The sequence below is a fragment of the Pinus tabuliformis genome, chromosome 3_1 (genome assembly GCF_031772625.1).
Source record: "Pinus tabuliformis cultivar Carrire ecotype Pingquan chromosome 3_1, CPIR1, whole genome shotgun sequence".
Lineage (NCBI taxonomy): Eukaryota > Viridiplantae > Streptophyta > Pinopsida > Pinales > Pinaceae > Pinus > Pinus tabuliformis.
The window spans coordinates 709,699,065-709,704,432 of NC_142301.1; the positions used below are offsets into that span (position 1 = coordinate 709,699,065).

Consider the following 5,368-nt stretch of genomic DNA (forward strand, 5'->3'; position numbering starts at 1 on the left):
TTCTAACCATAAGCCAATTTTATTTTGCCTATTTTGCTAATATGAGCATAATTTGTATTTGCCTATTTTTTTTAAATATGGGCACAACATGAAATCTAGGAAAACCTTAATTAAATAACCAACCATTAATCTCAAATCATGCCTTATTTTGAAATTTGGCCCTCACCTTACTCAATTTGGGGCATCCTACCAAGAAACCCATGTTCTATAACCTTTAAGATTCACCTTCATTCGCACAGAAATCAACTTCAAAGATCATTTCTTGGAAATCGTTGCCAACTTTGACCATAACCTTTAACCATGAGTTGGAGGCTCATACATGCATCCTAGGTGCACTTTGAGTATCAAAAAATCATTATTATCAAGGGTACTAGCAAGAAAACCCCTATTCTTGATTTTCTCCAAAAGGTATGCCAATAGAATAATCTATGATGTTGGGTACAAGAATTGCATTGTGGTAAAGGAAATCTAGAAATTAATGACGATGACAATGATGATGATGATGATGATGATGACGACGACGACGACGATGACAATGATGATGATAATCATGAGAAATTTTATGAATATTACGATGGTGATGTGGATGATGCTCATGAGGATGATGATGATGAGTGTGATATTTGCAGCATGTCTAGGTCAGTTGTGAACCAAGAATGGGCCTTAAGCCCTAAATGAACTTTATAGAGCTTAAGTGCCATGGTAAGAGGAGGAAAACAAGTCTTCGGCCTTAGGTTTAATTAGCGTTAAGCGCTAAAGGTCGATTCTTAGGTTTAATTAGTGTTAGGCGCTAAAGGTCAATTCTTAGGTTTAATTAGCGTTAGGCGCTAAAGTTCGATTCTTAGGTTTAAAAGCCATACAAAGGCCCTCTCTAGGGGTTCTTTGGAATTATAGTTGGCCCATGGATGGTCTTAGACATTGAGGATGGGTCACAACGCCTTGACCATGGTCGAAGAAGGAAAATGAGTAGCATGAGATATTGTTGAATCCTTTTAGACTCGAGAGCCTTGAATGAGTCCCCAACCAAAACATGCGTCCTTGGAATGGATGCGTCATTCAAATATCTAAGTACCTCATAGAGAGCAAAGCATGGATATTTTGGTAGCACATTTCAGCGATCATAGTTCCTTGCGATGAGCCAAGTAGTCGTCAAAATGGACAGCGCATGCATATGAAAAATGGGCATTAATGAAGTTGATTAATGAATATTAAAAAATGGCATCAATTAACTCGATGAATGAATCTTAAAAAGCGTCATTAATTAATAAAACACCATAGCGCATTTCCGTTATCATAATTCCTTGCAATGAGCCAAGGGGTGGTGAATGGCATGAAATTCCATGCATATGAAAAATGGGCATTAATTAAAGTGACTAGTGAATATTAATAAAAAACGCTGTGATTAATAAAAATAAAGAGAAGCTGTGATTAATTAATAAATAAAAGAAAAACGATAATAAATAAAAGAAATAAAGAGAAGCTGTGATTAAATAATAAATAAAAGGAAAACGATAATAAATAAAAGAAATAAAAAGAAGCTGTGATTAATTAATAAATAAAAGACGATAATAAAAATAAAGAGAAGCTGTGATTAATTAATAAATAAAAGGAAAACGATAATAAATAAAAGAAATAAAGAGAAGCTGTGGATTAATTAATAAATAAAAGAAATAAAGAGAAGCTGTGGATTAATTAATAAATAAAAGAAATAAAATAAATAAAAGAAATAAAGAGAAGCTGTGGATTAATTAATAAATAAAAGAAATAAAGAAAAGCTGTGATTAGAATAACGATAATAAAAAAAAAAAAATTGGACCATTTCTCAATTTGTGCGTGTCATCCTTGCGCAGGGGCCATGCTAATCTTCTCTGTATCGTTCCAATTTTATCGGATGTCTCCGAAGAGACACTAGAGACTGCACTCTACTTCATTATCCAATGTCTAAATGTATTTCGCGTTACGCATGTGGGAATATATTGCGACGTTCCACGCCTTCCCTTCCGTCTTTCTGTATGTACGTGTTACCAATAACAAGAAGCCGATGATGTTTGTGTCGAATAATATTCATTCATTGGTTTGCGTGAGATTTGGGGTTTGAATCTCAGTGGGAATTTAGTATTATCATCAACTATGCGCTCTCACATTTACATTTTGTGGTTTGCAAGACGGTTACCATAATTGTTACAGCGAGAGCGTTTGCGGTCCAACGGTTACGGTTAGGGTTAGAGTAATAGCCTGCTAGCTTCCTTCCTTCCTTGTGCGGAAGGTGAGTAGGCTTGCGGCAGGTGTTTGCCGCAAAGCGTTTGTAGTCCAACGGTTAGGATAATTGCCTTCCAAGCAATAGACCCGGGTTCGACTCCCGGCAGACGCATCGTCCCTCACCTTTTTTCAAATTTGTATTAGATTGGATTCCAATACAAATACATACATACAGTTAAATCCCAGAAGATCTCCGCTCCGCGATGTTACAATGAAAAAAGTAAAATCCGATTCCAGCTCTGTCCTCCCTCATACATACAAAAACAGTTTTGCCGCGATGAAAAAGGAACAATCCGATTCCAGCTCTGTCCTCCCTCATACAAAAACAAAAACATTAACATTTTTAAAACCCGCAATGTAAAGTTCCGTTGCCGGGACTCGAACCCGGGTCTCTCGGGTGAGAGCCGAGTATCCTAACCAGCTAGACTACAACGGAGCTGTGATCGCTTTGTGCACGGACGTTTCTGTGAAACCCAGAGGCACATCCATCACTCACTCTACTCTAATAATAGATTGCCTCAATCTACTATGATCAAAAAGGAGAAGTATGGACTTACCGCACCGCATTAAAAGAAAAACAAACACAAAGTGCTCAAATCTTATTTCATCATCCCACACACCGCACCGCATTAAAAGAAAAAGAAAAACACAACCATTGGTTGTGAAACAGAGCAACGAGGTTCCACCGAGATTTGAACTCGGGTTACTGGATTCAGAGTCCAATGTCCTCACCACTAGACCATGGAACCACATGAAATGCCAAGCATAAATTATCCCAACAATTCCCCGTACGAATTTTGCAATGAACAGAAATTGATATTGATGGCACCACTACTTCTCAGATTCACAAGTGTGTTTTGCCCACACATCTTACAAACTTAATTATTCCTATTCCTATTCATCTTCATGTGTCGCAAATTTTGAAAATCGTGTGGAACTAACCGTTGTAAAAATCCCAAATGCGCTTCTGTCCAACGAGTGCCTCTCTCTCATATTAAGGTTTGGAACCTTCACCCAATAATAATGGTAATCGTAATCGTGCACAATAAACAACATAACTCAATATTGTCGCAAAATTTTGCCATTCGGGTTAGATTTCCATTTCCTTCATCAAAAATATACACACAAAAAAGGCTTTTTCCTCACTTCTATCTATTTTGCCATTCGGGTTAGATTTCCATTTCGTTCATCAAAAATATACACACAAAAAAGGCTTTTTCCTCACTTCTATCTTTTCCCTCTGATGTACTGTTTTCACCTTTGCTCTCGTGCTTTTATCTTTCGTTGTCACCTTGTTCATGGCCCTTTTACTAATAACTCCCATTTCCATGGAGTGCCTCTTTGAAGATGGTCTTCGTCAACAAAGCTCATGGATATCTTAAATAAGGTCACGCACCTACACCTTGGCTTTTCACTTTACTCAACTTGTCAACTATCAAACAATTAATCATGTAACTCAAATGCGATTATATATATATAATGTACTATGTGAACCATAGGAAACATAAATTCTTCTCTTAATGTGTTTTCTTACTAAATAATGTACATGTCATTTACACAATGATTAATCAATGAAAACCTTTGAATTCAAAGGGGAGTAGTTCGTTCATACCCAAAATTGGCTACTTCTTAGTGCTACTCATTTATAGGGCCTAATCAAAGTGCACCCTTCAATAAGACTCTCAACATTAGATCCAAATATTCCTTTGCTTCTTCTCACTATAAGCACATATGAACCAAATTGAGAATACGACCAATGAACATGAAAGCCCCTCGTCTCACTTCAAATAATATAAACTACTCTTATTTTCTCCCTTAATAATGATTAATATATCTAAAAACCATACATGTCAGTTGCATAACGAAATTTAGACAATGAACTATAGAAAACACTAGCAATATTCCATTTACATGCAAAAAAAACAAAAGATATTTTACATTTTACACTTATGTGGTTTGCTTTTGTAGATAGAGAGTTTGGATTTTCCACAGTGGTATTCGAAAGTTGTCGACTTTTCAATATATTTTATGAAGAGAGTACTTGAGGCCTACCATTTCAATACATAGTTCAACAAGAGCGTATCTAGGAATGCAAGAATAAAGAAAAGGTCTACTTAAAGGTATGATCAACAATAGGAGATGGTAAACCTTTAACAACCCCTAACTTGAAGCCTTGTATAGAACTAGGCTTTATTAGGGCACTAAATTTCCTAGGCTTGATGACGTAATCTCTAATGAGGCACTTTTCACCATGAAATATGCTATATTTCAAGTGGTTGAGGTCAATCATGTTGGAAAATGTAACTAGTTTCGGTCTTCATAATTGTCAATGTACTCAAATCATTATGTATATCTTATGTTTACTAAAAACTGATTTAGATTAGGTTTATAATAATATACATTTGTGTGTTAGAAGATTAGGTATATAATAAAATACATTGGTGTGTTAGAACAAACCCATTGCAATGGTTACAATTTAAACATCACTTTTTGTCTTTAGTCTATGCTTTTTCCTCCACATACAAAAGCAATTATTTTGTTCAATGGGATTATTTAGGCTAAAATTGTGTTACACAAGTTTATTAGATAAACATACTTTATTGAGTCTTATCTATGTATTTTAGTTGTAAATATATTGGGATATATTTCACGGATAAATCAAAGGCATTTCAATAATATGGGGAAGTGGGCTAGAGGGTGGTGCTTTTCTTGAGGTGTTTAACAATCTTATAATTCACTTCTCTTAGAATAGTGGATAGGAATTTGGAATATTTGGATATATTGTACACCATCGTTGGGTTGTGCTTCAATGACACCAATTCCATTTTCTAGCTAATTGGTGTTAAGCATAATCCAAAGTGGTTGAACCAACCATGACGATGTATGAGAGATGGTGAATTTTTCTATTGAATATATGAGTGGTCTAGCTATGTTAGCAGGCCCAGAGATGTAGCCCAGAAAGGGTGAACTCCATCAACAAATAATTTGTTATCTCTTCATTATGCCTGCAAGAGTTATGTTTCTTATGTTAAGTTGCATGTGAAGACTAATTCATGACTTGAAGAGACATTGAAAAAACTTGTTTGTTTCAAGACCCATTTTATCTTGC

At 35.6% G+C, this 5,368-nt stretch overlaps 4 non-coding genes across 4 annotated transcripts; 1 reads left to right on the forward strand and 3 right to left on the reverse strand.

The window, feature by feature from the left end:
* Positions 1-1,804: 1,804 nt before the first annotated feature.
* On the reverse strand, positions 1,805-1,907 carry LOC149189162 (U6 spliceosomal RNA). Its single transcript, XR_016256660.1, has one exon. It is a non-coding gene; the product is annotated as a U6 spliceosomal RNA (small nuclear RNA).
* Positions 1,908-2,299: 392 nt separating this feature from the next.
* Positions 2,300-2,371, forward strand: TRNAG-UCC (transfer RNA glycine (anticodon UCC)). The gene has a single exon. It is a non-coding gene; the product is annotated as a tRNA-Gly (tRNA).
* Positions 2,372-2,622: 251 nt separating this feature from the next.
* TRNAE-CUC (transfer RNA glutamic acid (anticodon CUC)) lies at positions 2,623-2,695 on the reverse strand. The gene has a single exon. It is a non-coding gene; the product is annotated as a tRNA-Glu (tRNA).
* A 241-nt stretch (positions 2,696-2,936) lies between these two features.
* Positions 2,937-3,008, reverse strand: TRNAQ-CUG (transfer RNA glutamine (anticodon CUG)). The gene has a single exon. It is a non-coding gene; the product is annotated as a tRNA-Gln (tRNA).
* Between the last annotated feature and the right edge of the window lie 2,360 nt (positions 3,009-5,368).